Source organism: Microcebus murinus, chromosome 1 (genome assembly GCF_040939455.1).
Source record: "Microcebus murinus isolate Inina chromosome 1, M.murinus_Inina_mat1.0, whole genome shotgun sequence".
Classification (NCBI taxonomy): Eukaryota; Metazoa; Chordata; class Mammalia; order Primates; family Cheirogaleidae; genus Microcebus; species Microcebus murinus.
In genome coordinates this window covers 92493632-92517684 of record NC_134104.1, presented here as the reverse complement: position 1 = coordinate 92517684, position 24053 = coordinate 92493632, and the positions used below count along the sequence as shown (strand labels likewise).

Below are 24053 nucleotides of genomic sequence, written 5' to 3'. Positions count from 1 at the left end.
CGGCTTTGCAGAGTGCTAGGATTACAGGCGTGAGCCACCATGTCTGGCCTGTACCTCAGATTTATAAAGCTTCTTGTGAATAGTCAAAAATAAATGTTAAGAATCTACTGCAAGGGTGAAGCAAAGAGCCCAATTCTGAGAAATCGCATTCGTGAATATAGATGGATAAGAAGACTGAATGCTGTGGCCTGCTCTCAAACCACTCATCCATTCAGTCATCCATGGAACATTTATAAGGTGTATGTGCCAGAAAATGTTTTAGACAATAAGATCTTTGACTTTAATGAGTTCATTCTGTCAGGCACTACAAATTATGAGTAAAAAGTCAGCAGTTTTGATATATAAAGTGATTACTATTATGGTAGAAAATAGTGAAAATAAGGCCGCAGAGAAAACTTAGTGTAATCTTCACCACACTCATCTATATTTCCTTCAAACCTAATATTTCTACAATGAAATCTCCAATATAAAGCACCCCAGGAACTCATATTTTCAATTAACAGGTTTCTGAAAATAGTATAGTAAAAGGCAATGGAAGAATAATTTATCTTACTCTGGTTCTCAGGTAAATGGTCACACAATCTAAGAAAAATAATATGAAACAATTTGGTTGTTTGGAAACAAAAGTGGATCATTGTTGTCTTAGGGAGCTTTTATGTGCAAAATATGGTTGATAATAATATGAATTCTTTTAAGATATTATATTCTGTGACCATATGGGGAAATAGTTTTTGGGATAAATACAGGAAAAATATGTAGAAAAAGTGCATTAAAAGGAAAAACAGCAGACATAGTTGATTCTTTTTGACAGTGTTTTATAGTATAAAGTCTTGAAATCTTGTGTCCATATCACAGTGATAATGCTGAAAAAATTCTAATCACTTTGTCATTATTCCCAGCAGTGTCCTGGAGTTCCAATTCTAACGGCAGGGCTTTCCATAAGCAGCTAACATGAAGATATAACTCAGAGAATTTTTGAGAAATCGTTTCTTCACATGAAGTATACTTGATAATAACATTTTAATGTAATATTGACATTTCTGGTTTTTAACTCTGTTGGACAGAATCTTGATGGAAAAGAAAATCACTTGTGACAGCTCCAGCATGAGGGTCTAATATCATGGCAATTTAACCCGGTTTTATCCTATATCGGAGGTATTCCGTCAGAGAAGAAGTAACATTTCCTTCACATTTTGCGGAAGCAAATTATTTCCTATAACAAATAATGCTAAAACTGTCTTGAATTTATATCTATGATTTCATTTGCTCTAATACATACATATATTTAAATGCTTTGGACTAAGGATTGATTTAGAAATTTGGTCTGAATTGGTCTAATTTGGTCAAACAACTGAGAAATTGAGTCAAACCATGACATTTGTAGTCCATGTGACATTTATGGTTGAACAGAGGACTGTCTACGCTCTCGCTACTTAGAATATGTGATCCACAGGCCAGCTGCATAAGAATTAACTTGGATCTAGTTAGAAATGCAGAATCTCAGTCCTCAGCTGCAGATCTCCAAGATCAGCAACTGCATTTTAACAAGATCCCAAGGTAATGAAAGTACTGACTGTACAAGGCTATCTCAAATCTGACTACCCATAAGAAATACTTCACGTGTTTTAAAAATGTTTTGATTCCCAGGCCTTACCCCAGACTAATTAAATCAGACTCTTGAAGGGTAGGACCCTGGCATCAGTATTTGGAAATGCTTACGAAGTGATTCTAGTGTGCTGCCAGGTTTGAAAATTGCCGATTCCACAATGCCCAATCAGTAAATTCATGTATCTGAAAGGGCAAAAAAGCAAAACTAAGTCAAACCAATTACTTAGTATTTGGTACCACTCTATGAGCAATTGATTTTTTTTTAACTCTTAATAAGTTTGCTTTGCTACTGTGTGAACACAGCCTATTATGTTTCAACTTGCCCTGAAGTACACTGTATTGCAAATCAAGAAGAGGAATGCTTTAGTGTCCAAATTAATTAAAAGGAGATTTTAGGCTTGTTTTTCAACTTTATTTCTTTCTGCCAACCTTATTCTCCAGCCTGATAGACCTAAATGCTAAATTTCAGAATGTGCACCTCACAGGCACTGCACTTTTGAGTTGCCCACGCACTTCTCCATGCGCTCAATTCTCACTTTTCCCCCAAGCATTTCCTTCTCACCCTGAGCCAAATGGATTTCCCCTGAATTCTTATATTGCTCACTCTTACTTTATGATCTTATATTGTTAGCTCCATCACTCAGTGGAGTAAAATAACCCTTTTAATTTCTATATATAATTTCAAGCATTAGCTTATACCAAAATCGTGTGCATAAATATGAAAAAAACATCACAGGATAGCACATATAGCCATCATTATTATCCCATTTTATAAAGAAGAAAACTGAGTCACACACAGAAAAGGTAACTGGCTAAATTTCAACACTAAGATATTTTTTTCCAAAACTATCTGACTCAAAGTACAAAGGAAGTTTGGCTTGCTGTATCCATGTGTGTGTCTGTGTGTTTTCTAAACCATAGTACTTTCATGATAATTCTGGTGCAAATTAACAATATGAACACATTAAAATGTACTAGAAGAAAAAAATCTATGACTATTCTTATCTCTGGAATGAACCCCATAATTTTTCTTATTTTTGCTGACTTTTTTTGTCAAAAAACTATTGAAGTTTGGTGAGTAAGTCATGGGAGGCAGTCATATTATGCTTCTTTCTTTAAAATTACTTTTTATTACCCAAATAACACCTAGATAACTATTTTCTTGTAAAATATTAGAACATCATAGATATGGCTAAAATCTTTTTATCCAACACACCCCCACACATACCCGGAACTCCACCCATCTCGATACTTTTTCCCTCTTCAGACACAGCCATCTACACCTGTGCACACCCTTTATCAAATTTTTCATACATTTAAATACATGTATGGCATATGATGATAATTCTTCATGATGGAAAAATCATTTATCATCTAAAACATATTACTATTAGTAATTAAGAATTTTATTTATGCGTCTACGACAAAAACCTTGAGAAGGGTATCTAATTCAAGGGTTTACAGATTAAACTTAAAATTGTATCTCAACTTCACAGAATAATACCCTAAAGGAAGATGACAAAAATTTAGCCAGCATAAATATAAATGGAGAATTCTGGTTTAACATTAGTTTATATGAAAAAAACCTAGAGGTTTTATTACCAGTGACTCAAATTCTAGTACTTCAAAAAAGTCAGTAATTCTTACCTCTAAAGTAAGATTTCTTTTAAAAATAAGGAATTACTACAGGATATCTAATTTTTAAAGGAAAATACTAGATCATATAAAATATGTAAAATATAGAACTAGCAGTTTTAAATGTGGGACTTTTTTTTTTTTGTATAAGTGAGACTTAATATATTCTTTGCATAGAGATTTTTTCTTTTTCATTAAAAAATACCAAGTAAAAACTCTTGCTTCCCTTAAATCATATCCTCTAGTCTTTATTAAGGTAGAAAACATTCATTACAGATCATAGGCTTGTACAATGAAAAGGTGCTATGATTAGTCATTGCAATAGTATTTCTTCTCCATTTTGATGTCTTCTTGGATAAGGATCTTGCCCTGTGGAATTAATGCTGCTTGTTGTAAAGTTAATTGTCTAGTAGGATGACTTATATTTTAGTAAAGAATATTCACACCCAACATCTTTGCCAGAGTATCTAGGACTGGGGCAGGGAAAGTCAGGACATTCTATGCATGAAACACATACTTCTCCATGTAAAATCTCTACCTCTCTAAAAAAGATGATTTTTATTTTTAAACTTACTAAAAGACATAGATTTTTATTTTATATATATAAAAAATCCTCAATCAAGAAAATGTAGAAGTTTTTCCTCCACTGATAACCTGAAAATACTTCCCTATGTTTTTGGATATCTTCTTTTTGTGATTTTTAGATACATAAGTACTGATTACATAGGGCACAGGAAGTGTAGGTTCTGAAAGATAAATTGATTTTTTTCCTAATGGAAGATGACCATTATATTCATTTATCATAACCTTAGCTGATCATAAGACGTGGGTAGTCATGAATCTTGACCTTTTTCTATTTTTTTCTAAAATTAAAGTAACCTCTCGTATAAGCATGATATTTCAGAAAATAGCACCTGGAGTGAGAAGGAAAAAGCTTAATCAATGGAAAAAATATCCTGATGTATTTTTAAGAACACCAAATCTTAGTTTTATTTTAATTTATCTATCTGTGCCCTGATGTCCACCATAGCACCCGAGGAGATTCAAGGTCTTAACTCTATTACTGGCTTTATTCAGCAGCGTCAGACCAATAATAGGTGTTTGTCTGCCGGTGTGTGCTGCTCCAGATAGAGTAGCTCATTGTAATTCTCCCCTCCACTTTTTCTTCCCCAAGGAAATATCTGTATCTCAGATCTGTCTAATTAACTAGCATGTGAAGTACAGAAAATTGTGAGACAATCCCTATGCTCATCGTTGCTGAGATTTAAAAAGCTCAATACAGTTTCCATCTACATTTTCTTGTTTACACAGTGGAGCAAAATGGATCAAACAAGCAAAGATTTGTGGCAACAGAGATGGTGCCTTTGTACAACATAACACATACTGTGTATCAAAGAAATATTGTGCCACTTCTCCGAAGCTGACATTGGAATAACATTGTAATCCTGGCCATCTGTCTTCCTCCTCTAGATGTCGATGAATGTGCGGTGGTGAATGGAGGCTGCCAGCAGCGCTGTATTAACACTCTGGGCACCTTCCACTGTGAATGTGCTACGGGACACAGGCTCCATGCTGACGAACGCGCCTGCATAAGTGAGTAAATATTAGAACCAGCTTGAAGCCATTTTCAATGAAAATCGACCTGCCCATGTAGGGGTAGGAAGGAAAGGTTTTTCTATTATGAAAACATCTATAGAAACTGATGGCATTCAAGTACAATTGTATGTCCTAGAATAAACAAACAAACAAAAAAAAAATCTTTTTATTAGAGACTGAAAGACAAAAACAAAATAGAGGAGATATAGAAATTAATATTTACAAGAAAATGTATGAGTTCCCAAATGTGTGAATATTTCCATAGTACATAATTTATGCCATTTGCAATAAAGTATAAATTGTTAGTTATTACTTATATACAATAAGTATAGCACAGAACCACAATGAAGTGAGGATTGTGGCCAATTATAATTACTGGCCATGATGTTCACTCAGTTGCGACCAGACTTAGAACTGGACTCAGAATCAGATTCGTGATTAAAATTCAAGCTTCAGCAAAACTATAATAGATTATATGCCAAGAAGTTAAGGTTATATGCTCAAGCATAGTTAAAACTACACACATTACATCGGAGATTACCATATATTCATTGTGCATCAAAATGTTCTTAAATATAATTTTTGGGGGGTAGGATTATTATTTTTAATTTTTTGCATGTTTCTGAATTTTGCATGTTTCCTAAAATGAGCATATAGTACTTTTATAAACAAAAGAATGAACTTTTAAAATGTTATGTTTCTGTATGATTTATAAATGTTCCTTGTTTTAACTGAAGTTAGTTACATAGAAGTGGTTTTATTTTCATTGAGTGATGATCCTCATATGGCAAAAAGATGCATTCTAATTTCATCTGCATGCTCTTTTTTTTTTTTTTGAGACATAGTCTCACTGTTGCCCAGACTAGAGTGCTGTGGCGTCAGCCTGGCTCACAGCAACCTCAAACTCCTGGGCTCAAGCAATCCTTCTGCCTCAGCCTCCCCAGTAGCTGGGACTACAGGCATGCGCCACCATGCCCAGCTAATTATATATATATATTTTTTAGTTGGCCAGTTAATTTCTTTCTACTTTTAGTAGAGACAGGGTCTCACTCTTGCTCAAGGCTGGTCTCGAACTCCTAATCTTGACCAATCCACCCACATCGGCCTCCCAGAGTGCTAGGATTACAGGCATGAACCACTGAGCCTGACCTGCATGCTCTTTTAAAAAGTAGTTATTATATTGAAAAAATAGCACCTTGTACAGCATAATTTTAATTGCTGGCTTTATTATACAGGGTCTGTTAACTACTCTACACAAAATTATAGAATCTTATAAGGTATTCTATAATTATGAATCTTGGAAGAGAAGTCAGCCAATTTCACCTAGTTTTTATAACATATACTCCCTCTTCCTTTTTCTTAGTATGTCTTATAGGAAATGAGAGAAGGCCAAGGCAAGTATGTAAAGCTGGCCTTGGTCATAGGTCTGATTTGGATATGAGAAAACAGCTTCTTAGAGCAAAAATAGGACTTTTCCAAAGCCAAGTAAAGGTACAAATAAAAGTCCAATATCCAGGGAATTCAATACTGTAATAATTGTACCTACATTAACCACAAGTTGTAGGACAGCGGCACATGTATATTTAAATTGAAACATCCCTTTGCAGGATTACTGGTTTTAGCAACAGAAATCCCTTTCCTGACCCCATTCCCAACCTATAAGGTCTTCAGCTGTTAACATCCTTAAACTGCCACTATAACTTCTCTCAGTCACAAAATATTTAAGAGCAGTGGGATTGTTGATACGTACAGATGAGATATTTATGTTGACCTGGTGAATTTTTATGTTTGACATAAAAATTTTTATAAAAGTTGACCTGGTGAATTTTTATGTTTGACATAAAAATATTTTGCAAAGTAATTATGTATATGAATCTATGGTATCTGGTCTTTGCAATAAGGAAAAATAAACACTCTAGTCACCAACTAAATTGTATTTACAGGTGTAGTATTCTAAATCCTGCAGTTATTAGCTATTTCTAAGTAAAATCATTAAGCTCTTTCCTTATTCCTTACCATCACTACCCTTAAATTTTCCAATTTTTTGTTTTGAGGACATCAGGCCAAAAGTGGCATTAGATAAGGATATTACACTTTATCTTTTCTATTTCTGTTCCTTAAAATCTGATTCTTATTGTACATATACATGGACACTATGGTAATAATTTACAGTTCCATATGCTGATCTTCTTAGGTAGAATTTTAGCATAGTGTACAAATTAGGTTGATTTACATATATATGTGTATGTGTGTATTAAATATATATATGGAGTGAATTAAGGTAATGAGAAATATGAATTTCACAACTACAATTATTTTAAAGTGTTTAACCCTTCCAATGTCATTCTACAGAAGGTGCTGGACCAAGAGCCCAGCAGTTGACCTTTGTGAAAGTTTTGATGCCTTTTCCACATACATATTCTGAATTTTTGGTTTCAAAAGATGGTCTTAAGAATCTTAGTTGACACAGTTTACAATTATAGCAATTTTGTTATAAGGATTCCAAGAAGAATTTAAACACTTTGTATTTAAAGATAAATAATTTAAGCATGAGGACAATTATTTGCTTATTTATTGTGAAAGAAAGGTTTTGCTGCAGAGAACCGATATTTACATTTGCCTTTTTTCTGGGTTATATTGAAGATTTTTTTTTATTTCAGCATATTATGGGGGTACAAATGTTTAGGTTATGTGTGTTGCCTTTCTCCTCCTTCCCCCCACACCCATGGAGTCAGAGTTTCAAGCATGTCCATTCCCCAGATGGTGCGCCTTGCACTCATTATGTATGTATATACCCATCCCCTCCTCCTCCCTCCCATCTTCTCAACAACCAATAAATGTTATTCCTATATGTCTACTTAGGTGTTTATCAGTTAATACCAATTTGCTGGTGAGTACATGTGGTGCTTATTTTTTCATTCTTGGGATAATTCACTTAGTAATGTGTTTCCCCGAAAATAAGGCCTACCCATAAAATAAGCCCTAGCAGGATTTCTAAGCATTTGCACAATATAAACCCTACCCCCAAAATAAGACCTAGTGATGGGCGTGGCTACTCAGCCTATCTGCACAACACATGCATTTCGTCAGTGGAGCAGTATAGAAGATGAGCAGCCCTTCTCATCTGTCCCATGAGAGCTCTATTGCTCGACATGAGAGATTGGGGCCAATGGTTCTAAAGAAAATAGAGTCGCAAGAAATTCAGGATGAAATTTGGGGTTTGGAGAGTTATGATAATGTTCCAGAAGAAGACGACATAACTATATTTGAATAAATGTAGATTGTTGTACCATACTTTAAAAAAATAACACATCCCCTGAAAATAAGCCCTAGGATGTCTTCTTGAGGAAAAATAAATATAACACCCTGTCTTATTTTCAGGGAAAATGGTAGAATGGGTTCCAGCTCTATCCAGGAAAATACCAGATATGCTATATCACTATTGCTTCTTATAGTTGAATAGTACTCCATGGTATACATATACCACATTTTATTAATCCATTCATGTATTGATGTGCACTTGGGTTATTTCCACATCTTTGCAATAGTGAATTGTGCTGCTATAAACATTTTGCAGAAGAAAAATTCAGACTTTTTTGTTTTAAACAGAAAAATTGAATTAGCTCACTTTCCCTTTGCGATTTTTACCTGGAAGAAGACTGAGAATGGTGGTTGGTATTTAATGGGAGATTATACTAGATGAAAATTCATCATGATCTATGGTAGTGTCACAGAAGAGAAGATGGAGTTATGGAATTTTATGATTTCACTATTTTGGAGTACTTGAATTTAGTTGCCTCCATTTCTTCCTTCCTCCTTCCCTTTGCTTCCTTCCTTTTCTTCTTTCTGCCCATCAGTCACATAGCAAGGCTAGTGTCATTTTTTGACTTTTTGACTTAGAGCCTCTAGTCCTTTCTTTTCTATAACTTCTTATTTATTTATTTATTTATTTATTTATTTATTTATTTATTTATTTTTTGAGACAGAGTCTTGCTCTGTCACCCAGCTGGAGAACAGTGGCATCATCATAGCTCATTGCAACCGCAAACTTCTGGGCTCAAGCAATCCTCCTGCCTCAGCCTCCTGAGTAGCCAGAACTATAGGCACACACTGCCACACCCAGATTTTTTCTATTTTTGTAGAGATGGGGTCTTGCTCTTGCTCAGGCTGGTCTCAAACTCTTGAGCTCAAGCAATCCTCTCGGCTTGGCCTCCCAAAGTGCTGGCCTCATGTTAGAGGCATGAGCCACCATGCCTAGCCTGCACTTTCTCTTAATCAAAATGATTAAAGTAAACTCCCTATACCCCCAAACACTTACAGAGACTCAGATGACTTATTTCAAAAGGGCTTCCTCTCTAAGGCCCATGCTCTTGTGGTGATGTATGTGCAGCAGTTACTAGAAAGCTTCAGTCAGAATGATAAATCTGCACAAAGTGATGTTAGAGAAGGAGCCCATAACAGCTGGCTAAGGTGGCAGGAAGTATGAGCACATGGACTGCTTGGCTCACCATACAAGTTGCTTGGACTGCTGATACAGTGAGATCCCAGTAAAACTGGGGATCTTAGTTTTAGTGGACATCAGTTTGAACCTCTGCAGTTGTCTGCAAAATTTTTTTTGAGTGCATGTCATTGTTTTGGAGGCAAAGTCTTGTCATTTTTCTCAGAGTCTTTAAGATGTCTATGATACCCCAAAATACAAGGATCTCTCTGTCCTTTTAATGGCAATTCTTAAAAAGATGTATAAGCAGGAATATCTCATGCCATTATTTTATCATGATACTGTCACATAGTCTGATGCTTCTCCCTGTAGCCTCCTTTATAATGGGATTCCAGGCCTGGGGCTTTGGTGCCTGTCTTGAGGAGCACAGCTCCTGGCCCCCTTGTCATCTCTCCTGAAAGGCAGCATTAGGAAAGGCAGCCCAAGGAGATGTCCCACACGGGAGGAGCACTGCAGCAAGTGAAAGTAGCACAGTTCATTGGTGGAAGGGCACAGACATGGCATGAGGAAGCGAACAAAAGAATTCTTGTCAGAATTGCTTTGCTCTTGGTGTTCTCCCCTAACGCAGATATTAATAATTCCTGTAATTTAAATTTTCCCTTTATTTGGAGAACAATAGTTTAAAAGATGGAAACTAGATTTTTAGCAATCATCAGAGAGGCAGAGCTGTTTATTTTCTGATCAGTACACCATAAAATCTCATCAATGTGGATGGGGGCAGCAGCACAGTGGAATCCACCTTGGCATGTGACTTTCAGCAACTCACTAGATCTCTCTACAACCCAGCTTCCTCATTTATAATATGTAGAAATTTAGACAAAGAGGACTTAAAAATACTTCATCTCTAAAGTGATATAATTTTTGCAAAATTTCCAAAATTACTAATTCACTACAAATCATCTGTTAACTTATATTTTTTAAAACTCTGTTGGATTATGCATAACTATTTTATAGAACTCTAATTTTATTTGAAAAAATGTTTAAACAACTCAGAATTTAAAAAATCCAAGCATAAAAACAGAGTGCGAGAATTTCATGATTTAGTTTAAAAAAATAAGTGAGCACTTGAAGGTTTTATTGAAAAAAGTATACTTTGATACTTTTGTGAAAATACTGTTTTCTATATTATAGGATCATATCTGGAAGGAATTGAGGAATAATCTATCCCAATCTCCTATCTTAGAGATAGGAAGTTTGAGAGCCAAAGAGATCAAGTAATTTAATTCTGAGAAAGGAAAACATCATTTTCAGGAAAATCTGGCTCATCTCACTCCTGATCCAATACCTTCAAATAATTTCTGATTAATATTTTTTAAAAAGACAAAGAAAAATCATAAAGGCACTACTAAATGAAATTCTTACATTCTACTTTAGTAAAGAGAGCTAAGGGTTAAAAAAACATATTTTCATAATAGCTATTGATGAAAGAAACTCACCTTATATCATCAACTTCTAAGTGCAAACTTATTACTTATCCCCTACATTTCTGTGCTGTGCTCTAACAAAACCTGGCTACTCTCAATCCTCTAAGTAAGCCATGCCCTTTTCTACTTCTGCATCTTACTTACTTTGCTCTTAACCTAGAACATATCTCATCCTGAAGCCTCTGCCTATCAAAACTCTACTTATCATGTTCCATGTTAAATGGCCTGTTTAGCCTTCTCTGGTTACTCTAGCCAAAGGCATTCTCTTTTCTCTGAAATACTATGCAATTGTATGTGTATTGGCTTAATGACACATCATAATACATAGTCTTGTAAATGTACAATTGTGCTTCAGACCAAATGAAAGGTGCTGATGACCTTCTAATTGTCAGCTCCAAGTATAGCACAATTTCCACCTTCAACTGCTGCTTCTCTGTGCTTTCATTCTGGTTACCAGGGTTCTGACTTGGCTCATCATGTACTTCTTCTTTCTTCCGCTCTCCTTTATTCACCCCTTCTCAAGTCTATTGTTTGCTCTTCTACTTTTAAACATTAGTAAATACTTGTAAAATGCTTAAGGTATTACATTACACTTTGTAAGTATTAATATTACTTAAATATTAGCTATTATAACAGAGTATTTAAAAGACATAAGGATTTCACCCAAATGGATTTGCTTGTTAGGGAAAACCTAAACTTGTTCTAGTATTTCTAGATTTTGAAACTTTTACAATATTCTCTATTACAGAATACATTATCTTTTGATTATTTTTAACTAGTGATTTTCTCATTGTTGAGGGGCATTCAGTAAATATAGCTAAATATAAAGTAATGATAATTTAGACTAAACTTCTATCGCCAGAAAATGTTTTTTAACAGCTAGGGACTAGATAACAAAATAATTTATGTTATCCAAATTTTCAGTATTTAGCTGTATAATTTGCATTTTAAGTAACTTGTAAGGTTTTGGCTATGATTTTATATGTCTCAAAAATATTTCTTAAATTTCTATTTTTAATAACAGCCCTGTGAATCATGCTTAGCTCAAATCCTCATTCATAATCATGTCCTTCCCCTGATGTATTTGCTGAAATTGGCCTTCCCAGAGGGATGAAATAATTAAATGATTGAAAGTTTTAATGCTTGCATAGTCCTCTTACCTCTCTTTCATGCCTTCTACTCATAGGTTTATTAACATCTGCATTCACAAATAAACTAGCGGAATCTGATGTCTGCATAAAAAAACAACTCCATTCCCAGTTGCTTGAAATAGGCTCTGTTTTTCTTCAATGACCCCTTTTTAGTCTCAATAAATGAGAGAAAAATAAAGAAGAAGAAGAAAACTTACCTTTAGACTACAATCTAAAGATTTTTCTGAGTGGTTAAGTGTGTAACATGATAATGCTAGTGGTTATACTTTAATAACAAATAAGCCAAAGTTGGGTTGCAAGGAGAGGGTAGATGTACAACCAAGAGCTTGATTAAAATAAATATATCCTTAGTGAAACTTTGAGCCTGAATAAATTTCCTTATATCAGATTTTTATGAGTTTCACATTTTAAAATAATGCTAAAGTTAAAAAAAGATTGAGAAAACCATTAGATGTGGTGGTCTTCACACAATGGATCCTTTTGTTTTTGATCTCAGTGTTCTGATCAGTGATGTCTACGTTTTATTTGATAAGAGGAGTGAAAGATTCTTTCCAGGGAATGCAAAGACCCTCAAATTGGATATGAAAGAGGTTAAAGACTTTCATTGTAACTACCTTTCAATTAGTTGCATTATTTATGAAGACAAATTAGAAACAGAATTCATTTCAGATGACAGCTGATGTCTTCAACAGGGCCATGTCAGGTTAAAGAAGTTGTTTAGTTTGTCAGGCTGATGGCATCTCTCAGTCACTATCAAATTCATCACCCTCTTAATATTAAGCACCTTTGTGTGATAGGTGATAAATTTAATTCCCAGAAGTTGAATTTAAGGAACAATTTTACTCTGCCCTCCTCATCCTCAATCTGTGGCCTTGGGGAAAAATCATGAACTTCTCAAGTTTTCATCCATTATATTGAATGGTAACCTAATTCAATAACTTTTTCTAACTCATTTAGTTTCAGGAATGGATTTAAAAATCTTTCCTTTTTCTACAATTTTTCTATGGTTTGAAGACTCAGGAAGGTAAGACTAACAATTTTAGATAGGGAGACTAAGTTTTAAATTCTGACTGCATCACAAAAGAGTTGTATAATCTTGGCCCAGTTACTTAGTGTCTCTGATTTTCAGAGTCCATTATAATCTCTGTCTCTGTCTCTATATCTACATTAATAAATCTCAAGGTGTATATTAATGTCTAATATTTATTAGTTATTAATTATATTAAATAAAACCAGGATAATAATTCCCCTGAAAAAATTAATTCACAAACAATATTATACCTGTACAAGAGCACATTATCTTATAAAGAAGAATGTTATTTAACACACTAGAATGGCCACCCATGAGGAATGGGGGAGATTGAAAGTATGCTCTGAGACTAAAAGGGAACCAGTAAGAGACGCTCTTCCAAGAACTGGGAAGTGAGAAGAAATGTCCTTAAACTGAGCAGTATGATCAACTCAACCTTCCATATCAAAGATTAAAACAAAAGAAAAAAAATGAAATGTTTGCACAGTGGTCTTCATACTTGGTAATTGTCTTTTCTTCTCTCTCTCTTTGTGGAAAATATCTTCATATGTCTTCCTTCAGAATAATTTTTAAGATGTTTTTCTAGTTCCATTTGTAAAATATTTTTAAAGATTTTTATAATATTTATTGTATCAATAAAACCTGAATATTCAACACTAATTTTAATTTTGTTTTCTTGTGTTTCCTAAGTAATTTCATAGTACATAATAGAATATCCACCATGTAGGATTAATGTAATGTGAAGAGATTAAATCAGTAAATGGCACACAATGAATTCTCAATAAATGGTGGTTTAGATTGATAATTTATGACTACAATTATACATGAATTATAATTATGTATCTACTCTTACATTATTTTCTCACAACCCAGAACACTCATTCAATGCACAGAGATACTGAGACTAGGAGATTCTTCATTGTGTGCAGCTGGAAATACATGAGTTTAGCTTTAAATTATTCATTTATCAAAATATACAACAAAATTTAAGATTATGAGACAAATAATACTGATATGAGAACAGTATAATTGGGAAAATATTTTGACCCATTTTCAGAGTAACAATGTTAATTGTACTACATCATTTTTGTGTACAAGCTGTGTGACTTTGAGCTAATCACTTAACTGTTCAATAATTCAGTTTCTCCATGTGAAGTGGGCAGTGCAGAAAAGCGATAGTACAGATGAAATCCTTAGTGCAGTGCCTGACACGGAGTAAGCACTTAGCAAATATTACCTAGTATTATTAATACCAGTTCCATACCTACTGTTGTCTATAGCCATAGGACTAAGTAAAATTATAGAGAATCAGACACTATAGATATGAACTTGCTTTGATGATGAGCTAGCTTCCATTAGGCATCTTTGTTGGTAAGTACTATGATATAAATTTTGTGTCCCCCCCAAAAAATTATATGTTGAAAACCTAGTCCCCAAGATGATGGTATTAGGAGGTGGAATCCTTTGGCTGGTGATCAGTTCATCAAATTAGAGCCCTCATGAATGGGATTAATATCCTTATGAAGGAGGTCCAAGGGAGCTTTTTTGTCCCTTCCACCATTGTGGAGACAGAATGAAAAGACACAGTCTATGAGGACTGGGCCCTCACTAGACACCAAATCTGTTGGCACCTTTATCTTGGACTTCTCAGCCTCCAGAACTGTGAGAAACAAATGTTTGTTATTTGTAAGCTACACAGTTTATGGTATTTTGTTATAGCAGCACAAATGGACTAACACAGTAGATTTTTAAAACATACATTCATTGATTCCTTTAACAAATCCCTCTTTCTCTTTTTGTTAACATTTTCAATACTTTTGGAGTTTTAGAGCAATAGTCACAACTATATTTTGACTATATGCTAACATATTCCCATTCTCATTTATCACTATGTTGAAGATTTATATCTCCCTGTTTCCAAAAGTGCTGGAGGCAGCAAGCTTTAGGAAGCTTATGCATTTTTACAGGGTACAAAGTGCAAAAAAGACATTAAATATAAAATAGTACCTCCTAGATCTAAAAGAAGCTGAAGGAATAAGTTCTTGCAAATACCAGATATGAGCAGAAAACTTAAGTCCAATTCCAATATCTCAGTATAGCTTCTAGCTGCTGACAAGAAAAGAGTCACATGGTTTCAGAGTTTGCATTTTTCTGACATAACGATCATAGTGACATCTTTGTTTTGTAGGGAGGAGGAATTAAATGATTTCATAATCTATTACTGAATATATGTCTTTTATTTTGCAGAGAAAATAGGAATGCTCAGCTAAGGGTCCTCTCAACTTTTATTTCTTAGAAACTTTGAAATTAACTCTAACCTTTTCTTGCTTTGCTCTTTACTCAGAGGAAAAAGTGCTCTGCTGTTATTTCAGGCTAATCTTCCATCTCTGAATGGTATCCCATTCTGCCCTCCTCCTTAGACTCCAGCTTCATTATATCCTTCTCTCTCCTCAAACATCAAGCTTTTTCTGTCTTAAAACAGAACTTATCTCTAAAATTAGTTTTTCCAAGGTTATCAATAAATTATACACTGTCAAATTCAAAGGGAAATGTTCACTCTATTATTTTGCTTAATGTCTTGAAAGTAATGATGTCTCCTTCTTTCTCAGTCTGCTTTCTGTTGCTACAACAAAATACCACAGACTGGGAAATTCATAAAGAATAGGAGTTTACTTGTCTCTGGAGGCTGGAAAGTTCAGAGCATGGCACTGATATCTGGCAAGGGTCATCCCATGATGGAAGATGGAAATAAGCAAGCAAGACAGAGAGCGAATAGGGACCAAACTCATCTTCTTATTAGAAGCTGACTCCCATGATAATGGCATTAATTCATTCATGAAGGTGCAGCTCTCATAACCTAATCACCTCTTAAAGGTCCCACCTCCCAATATCATTACATTGGCAATTAAACTTCAACATGAGTTTTGACAGGAACATTCAAACCATATCATCTTTCTTTTTGACATTCATCATTGGTTTGTGGGACACAACTTTCTCTTGGTTCCCTTTATGATGGCTCTGTAACCTCTTATAGAGTTTTTTCCCTCTGTCTACTCCCAAAATCTTGATGATCTTCAGTGTTCTGACTTTGGTCCTTACTCTTCTTCCTCTTGTGTGATTTTTTTTAACTTGCAAACTTTGTACACTACAATTATTTAGAAGGGAATGATGTCCAAGTTAAAACTACTAAATCAGATCACACTCCTGTACTCATTCTCTGTACTCATAGATTCAGCTACTTCCTGAGCCCCTCATTGAAGATATTTCCCCCAGGATTGCAAACTTAGTGAATCTAAAACTCAATATATCTTCTTATTACCTATCCCAACTTTACTCTTTCTTGTGTTCCCCTTTCTTAGTGAGTTGCGGGACCTCAGGCCACCCACTCTCCAGGCCAGTCTAGTACAGCTAAAATTACTCATGACTTTTTTTCTCTCTGACTCTACAAGTCTAGTTCCCCAGTAATACCAATTGGCTCTACCTCCATGACATTCCCCAAAGAGCTATCTTGACTATGACTGCTTTGATTAAGGCTTTCATAATCGCTTAAAAAAGGTTTATTGCAATTGCCTCTTAACTGATATCATCCTCCATACTTGCTCCTATTTAATCCATTATCTAAACTACTGCCAGAGCCATCTTTTAAAAATGTAATTTAAAAAGTATTTTACTATGTTTAAATATCTTGATCATTTTGACAAGGCTCTCAGAATTAACCCAATCCTTACTATGGCTTAAAAAATGCTTCAGAGTCTGACTTCTGGTTACTTCCATCTCATTTGACAGTTTTCTAGTCCATACTTCATACTCCTGTCCCAGACATACTGAAAATTTGCAGCTCCCTGAGTGTTACTGGGAAGTTTCACATCCCTGTGCGACAGTTATTCCATTGGATGGCTTGGGTATTGGTTCTGTGAAGTCCCAAGTCTTGCTATCATTGCCAAGGCATGAGAGAGACAGAGCATGACAATAGAACAAATCCTGGTCTCCTACTATAAGAATAGGAAGAATACATAGAACTTCACAGAACCTAGAGCCTGGTGTTCAGAGCCCATGTCATAAAAACAGAATATGTGTGGTCATTAATGAGAGTCAAGGACAATGTGGTTGAGTCCAGGGTGTCATTTTCCATCACAGAATAAGATCATGGAGTAAAACACAATAGCTGAACAAAGGGGCTGAGGCCACCATTGAGAAGTTCAGGGTAAATAACAAATTACAAGCCAGTACACACAAATTCTGAGAATTAGAGTTTGAAAGGCAAGGCAGGAGTTGCATTGATAAATATAGACCCAATTTGGAGTTAAGAGTTGAGCCAAAGATATCAGAATATAGGAAAAATATTTTGAATTTTGACATTGAAAGCTTTTTAGGGAATGTCTCTTCAGTAGTCATGAAGCAAGAATACAACCATGGACCTGACCATAAAGACCATAAGTCTCCTGCTCCTACAGGCTTGCTGGTGTGGGTGGATAAAAGCTTCTGGGATATGGAACATTCCCTGGGAAAGACAAGTCTCCTCAAGGTTCAGTCCTTTGGGTTGGCATGTTATTAAGAAACTAAGCAAACATAGTCCAAGTACTCTGCCTTGAGACTCAACTTTTATTAATCTATAAAGTTGCATTTTAGAACAAAGATAATTGTAGCTTGCAGGTAATTTTGGCTATGTCCACTAATAATAATAATTACTATGACTTTAAAAATATCATCTCTAGTCCTCACAACAACTAAGGGGAATATTTTGTTATTCTCATTTTAAACATACTGAACCTGAGATTCATAGAGGTTAATATTACATCTTTGGAATCACAGACTTGGGTTTACAGCACTACAGTTTACTGCTCTTAAACCAATAAGCACAATATGGAAGTGTGTTTTATACTTTTTGAAGAGGAAAGAGGAAATGGATAGACAGTTGAGTATATCTTTCATTTAATCTTTGCTAAAATTCTCTCTTCCAGGCTATATGGTATGGTAATTTATAGTCTTATTTTATCCCAAGTTTGGGAGTTTATGAAGATTCTCTATAATCCCTCTTGGAAAATAAAAAGTTGGCTCATTCCGTAGACTCCCCCACTGGTTTTGTCTGGGCTTCAGCAGGTTGGCCTTCTGTCTGGGCAGGAATACAAGTCAAACTGTTAAGCTTTCACAACAGAATGTCAACCTTGCCTCTCCAGTGTCTGGTGTCTAAATCTTACAGCTCTCGTATAGAAATTCTTCACTACAGGTCCGTGTTAGAGGATTTGACTGTGAACCGAATGGGAGCCAGCATCCATCTAAATCTCCCTTAAGACATCTGATATACAGAGTGCATAGCAGAAAGATCATAAGCCTTGGCACCAAGAAACTCTAAGTTAGAATGCTAGCTTTGCACCTTCTGGCTGTGTGAACGTGGGCATGTTGCTAAATAATAACAATGGCTAATATTTATGGAGTATTTGTTATCTGTGAGGACACAGTGTTAAGAGCATTATATCCACTGTTTCTTTTAAACCTCATGAAACCCTGTGAGATGGTTGCTATTGTTGTCACTATTTTGCTGTTGTGAGAAAATGAGACTTAGAAAGTTTAAGCAACTTGACTAAGGTCACTTAGCTTGTAAGTGGGAGATCTTGAACATTCCTTTTGGGCACAGCTGACCAATTGAATCCAGTTGTGCTAAAACAAACAAACAAAAAACCATGTCTGTGAAAATTAAGGTGTTTGGGTTTTATTGCTAAATGTTTTTAAGCAAGAAAAAGACACCAATTAAAATTTAAATGGTTGCGTTAAAATGTTGCAGTGTGTCATGGTATTGTGTAGAAAATGAGCTAGGCAAATATAGAATCAGGGAGCCTGATGAAGAGATTACTGCATTAAGACTGGACTGATTAGAGATTCTGGCACTTAAGACTATGATAATAGTTAAGAAATTGTATGCCAGGAAGCTGTAGTCTTTCTCCTACGCATACTCAGCCATATTTTTACAAAAATACAGTATTTTATAGACTGTATAAAATTTTGTAATTTGATTTTTCACAAAGCTTTAAAATTAGCTTTACCAGTCAATATAATCATTTGAATATTCATATTAAATGCATAAAGATTTGCATCAAGTTCTAAAACTTTGCTAGATTGTTTAATAATAACCCAATGATTTATAATAAAAGAAGGGGATCTCATGACTTATTCTTGCTTGACGTTACTTAAAATTTGATTAGAAGGTTTTATATTATATGGTTTTGAATTTACTAAAACCTTTATCATGTTGGTCCCTCCCAAATGAGATTCACAGATTATAAATGAATAGCATGAAGAGTGCCTTTGCCTGTTCTGCTTGATCATAATCCCAGTACCCACATTCTTTTGTTGTAGAAGTGAATATAGTATATGGCTCAAACTTTTAATATTAATAATTACAATGGAATTATTTGACTAATTTTCTGTTCCTAACATTTTCTATATTGTATGGTGGAAAAATTTTCAAGATTTCAATGTTTCTGCTGGATTCAGGGGAAAAATGCAAATTTATTTTTATATTATATGCAGCCAATTAATTAGTCTTCTTTTCTCTGTGAAGAATGACCTGGTTTCTACAACTCACATTTTTAAAATTCTTTATGTTTGAAAACATTCTGATTTTAACCTGGTCTTATTTCCAAAAGAAAATGATTTATTAATCTTTCTTATTTCTCATTATAACTTTTACGAGACCTCATGGTGTAAGAACTACATTATTTCATCTCTTAGTGTTTCCAGGAGTCTAGCGAGGGTTTTGCTAAGTGCCATATCACGTACATATCAGAACAATGGATTAAAACTGAGAAGAAAAATTGTATATTAGGCCTCTGCAGCCTTGCTGCAAATGTTGGAACAGACTGGCCTACCTTTGTTATACAGTTGACTAAGCCCACGGTACAAGGAATTTGTGTAGAATCATGGAACTACAAAATTTAAGATGTGGAAGAATAAACTTCCTTCATTCCAGTGACTGACATATTCTCTATCCCTTCCCCTTTTAGCAAGTACAAATTAATAACTGCAGAATCTCAAATTCAGTAGGATACATCTTTCATTGGAAGCAAAAATTATGAGATCAAGAATAATTGATATTCCATGTGACCCATTAAAACAGGTCTTATTTAATGCAATACAGTTTAAAACCGTATCTCTTTTAAGTAGGCTAACCTGAATGTAGGCCCCCTTTTTTGCACTTTACAGCAAAACTGAGCAATTCCCTCAACCATCCCGATCAGAGGACCTTGAACTGAGAGCACATGTTTAATGATGCCCAGACTTGCTATTGATTAAACACTGACAATGTTCAGAGGAATTGAGAATCAAAAAACCTCCCCCATGGCCAGCTCTGCCATGCTCACTTCTTAATAGATGGCAAAGGAGGATTCTAAATGAGATCTGCTGCCCTGCTCATCCTCAGAACTCCACAGGCAGTGGGATTAATTTCTGCTTTGCAGTTTTTTGGAACTACCGTGCCTAAAATGTCTATCATTCTCCAGAAATGAATACAGATGTTCCTCCTTTTAAAAAATTTTTTGTTCCTCCCTTTTGAAGAAAAAAGTTTTTTGTATGAATTTAATGCATAGAATGATATCCTGTCAAAAGTGAAATGGATTAAAGCTCACTATTAATTAGTATGTAAACAAAGAAAAAAACAAATCCTGTGGAAATCATCCAGGCTGAAGAATCATTCCCCAAATCAAGCAAACAGCAACAACAAAAGGCTAAACACAAATAAAGAATCAAAGAAAATTAAAAGGACAAAGGTTTCAGGCAGGAGTAATATTCTCACTGCCATTGCTCTGTTGAGTTGGCTACTATACAGAGGCTCAGATATTTTTAGGACACTCTTTTGCCTGGGTAGGAGATTGTGACCCAGAACTGTGAAGTAAGGCTATTTCTACTCTTAAAAATGTGATTTCCAACAGTGGAACCACCCAGCTGTTTTACCTTCAACAAACATGGGAGAACACCTAGAGGGTGTCAGGCACGTTGCTTGGTGCCTTCCCTTTTAAAGTTACTTAATCCTGCCAACAAACTTGTGAAATACTCATTATAATCTTTTTAAAGATGTGAAAACTGAAGCTCAGAGGAATTAAATAAATCTCCTATCATCAAGCAATCAGTAAATAGGTGCGAGCAAAGTCCTACTGCTAAAAACTGTCAGAGCAAGTATTAAAATCCAGATATTTTGATTAATAGTCCATTGGGATAATTACAATATAATACCTTCCTTAGTTTAATAATACACATTTAATGAAAGGTTCTGTGGAAAGTTCAGATTTTTAAAAATTGTTGTTTGTTCATTTACTATTTTATTTCTTATTTCCTAAGGATTATATCCTTAGGGTAAAAAAAGAAATTCAGAATCACATAAAAGTATAAATAAGGAGAGAATAAAGCAACCAAAAACCCACCATTCAGAGACAACTATTGTTACCACTATATATTCATTTAAATACAAATCACATATTACACACACACACATGCATCTTAATATATATTAAGCTAAAACTATTTGTAAAACTCATGTTAATGGTGGCAAATACCTTTTAGTATGTATTTATTTATATAAACATATATATCATGGAATTTTCTTCTCTTCTAATACTTATATTAATATTTATTTACACAAGTTGTTTAGATATTTTATTGTTTGAGGGAAGATTTCAATCAGAGGAATTAAAGTTAATGCAGTTTAAAAATGGATATTTCTAAAATTTCTTGATACCTATTGCCAAAATTTTTTTTCAAAATTTTAATGCTTATTTATCCCTTCCCACTATATAAAAGTTCCTGTCTTATCCTCATTGATATCAAATATTTTTATCCCTTTAGGTCTTTAATACTTTGATGAGTAATCTAATGTATATTCTTTTACTTATTTCATTAAGTTTAAATGTTAAAAATATATTGGCATTTATATACCTTTTTATGAGTTTGCTGCTGAGGTACTTTCTCTAATTTTTTTTTTAATTGTGAGGTTTATTTTTAAAAAATTATATATATGTAGCTTTATAAAACAAGCATAATAATTCATTGTCATCTGTGTTACAAATATGATGTCATGGTTTATTATTTTTGATTGTACTCACATTACAGTTAAACAATAATTTTTTAGTATAAAAGCAATGTGGGAGAGTGATGTCACCAAGATACCAGAATAGAAGGTAACCCACTCATATCCTCCCACAACAACAAAAATTCTGTACCTATCCACATTTGAAGGTCTCTCTGCAGGAGGCTCAGGTTTCAGGTAGGAGTTTGTGAAAACCTGGTGGAACTCAAAACTTAAGAGGGCTGTTTTGAGAGTGCAGACCAACACCCAGTTGGCTGATCATGGATCCACAAGCAACAAGAACATTAAGGGAATTACGACCTCACCAACTGGACACAACAAAGTGTCAGAGACTGATGCTACAGTGATGGAGAAGTGTGATCTCTCAGACAAAGAATTTAAAATAGCTGTTTAAATGAAGCTTAATGAACTTCAGGAGCACACAGAGAACTCAAAAATCTATCAGAGAAATTTAATAGAGAAATTGATATAATAACAATAATAATTAAACAAAAATTAAAGCAAAATTCTGGAGCAAAAATTACAGTGAACAAAATAAAAAAATGCAATAGAGAGCATCAACAGAATTGATCAAACAGAAGAAATATCAGTGAGCTTGAAGACAGACTGTTTGAAAATACATAGAGGAGAAAAAGGGAAAAAAAGAATAAAAAGTAATGAAACAAGCTTACAAGACCTGTGAGATAAATTCAAGAAAGCAAATATTTGGGCTATTGGAGTTAAAGAGGAACTTAGAGAGACAAAGGGATAGAAAGAAAGCTTATTTAAATAATGACAGAAAACTTTTCAAACCTGGAGAAAGATATAAATATCCAGGTACAGGAAGTTCAAAGATCACCAATCAGATTCAACCCAAATAAGAATACAACAAGACATATTATGATCAAACTCTCAAAGTTCCAAGAAAAAAAGAGAAGAGGATCCTAAAAGCAGCAATAGAAAAGAAACAAATAATATATAAAAGAGATCCAACATGCCTGCCAGTAAACTTCTCAGCAGGAAACTTACAGACCAGAAAACAGTGGGATGACACATGCAGAGTACTGAAGGAAAAAAATTGCCAAACAAGAATATTGTGTCTAGGCTGGGCGCTGTGGCTCACGCCTGTAATCCTAGCTCTTGGGAGGCCGAGGCGGGCGGATTGCTCAAGGTCAGGAGTTCAAAACCAGCCTGAGCAAGAGCGAGACCCCGCCTCTACTATAAATAGAAAGAAATTAATTGGCCAACTGATATATATATATAAAAAAAAATTAGCCGGGCATGGTGACACATGCCTGTAGTCCCAGCTACCCAGGAGGCTGAGGCAGAAGGATCACTCGAGCCCAGGAGTTTGAGGTTGCTGTGAGCTAGGCTGACGCCACGGCACTCACTCTAGCCTGGGCAACAAAGTGAGACTCTGTCTCAAAAAAAAAAAAAAAGAATATTGTGTCTAACAAAGGTATTCTTAGAAATTAAGGGGAAATAAAGACTTTCCCAGACAAACAAAAGCTGAGGAATTTATCTCTACCAGATCTACAACAATTTGATGAGAGATAGGCAATATGAAGATATAAAATATAACAAAAATTCATAATAAAGGGAAAGAAGGGAAATAAGTAAACATATTTTGGGCGGAAGGTTGTTTGTTTCTTTTTTGTGATCAAAGTTAAATTAGTATTAATTGTAAATAACTTTTTATGACTTCAGGATGTTTTTATCCTGTAATATATACACTAAAAATAAAAAGTAACAAATTAATGCATACTACCAGAGAAAATCACTTAACTGCAAAATAAGACACTAAGAAAGAAAGGGAAAGAAGGGAGGAGTTACAAAACAAACAAAAAACAATTAACAAAATGATAGTAGTAAGTCCTCACCTATCAATAATAATATTAAATGCAAATGCACTAAATTCTCCAATAAAAAGACATAGAGTAGCTAAATGGATTAACAAAAACAGAATGCAAATTATATGCCACTCAAAAGAAACTCAATTCACCTATAAAGATAAATATAGATTCAAAGTCAAGGGAAGGAAAAACATATTCCATGC

At 34.5% G+C, this 24053-nt stretch overlaps 1 pseudogene; it reads left to right on the top strand.

Moving 5' to 3' along the window:
- Positions 1-24053, top strand: part of LOC105879163 (EGF-like and EMI domain-containing protein 1) — a 551225-nt pseudogene that overhangs the window by 458040 nt on the left and 69132 nt on the right.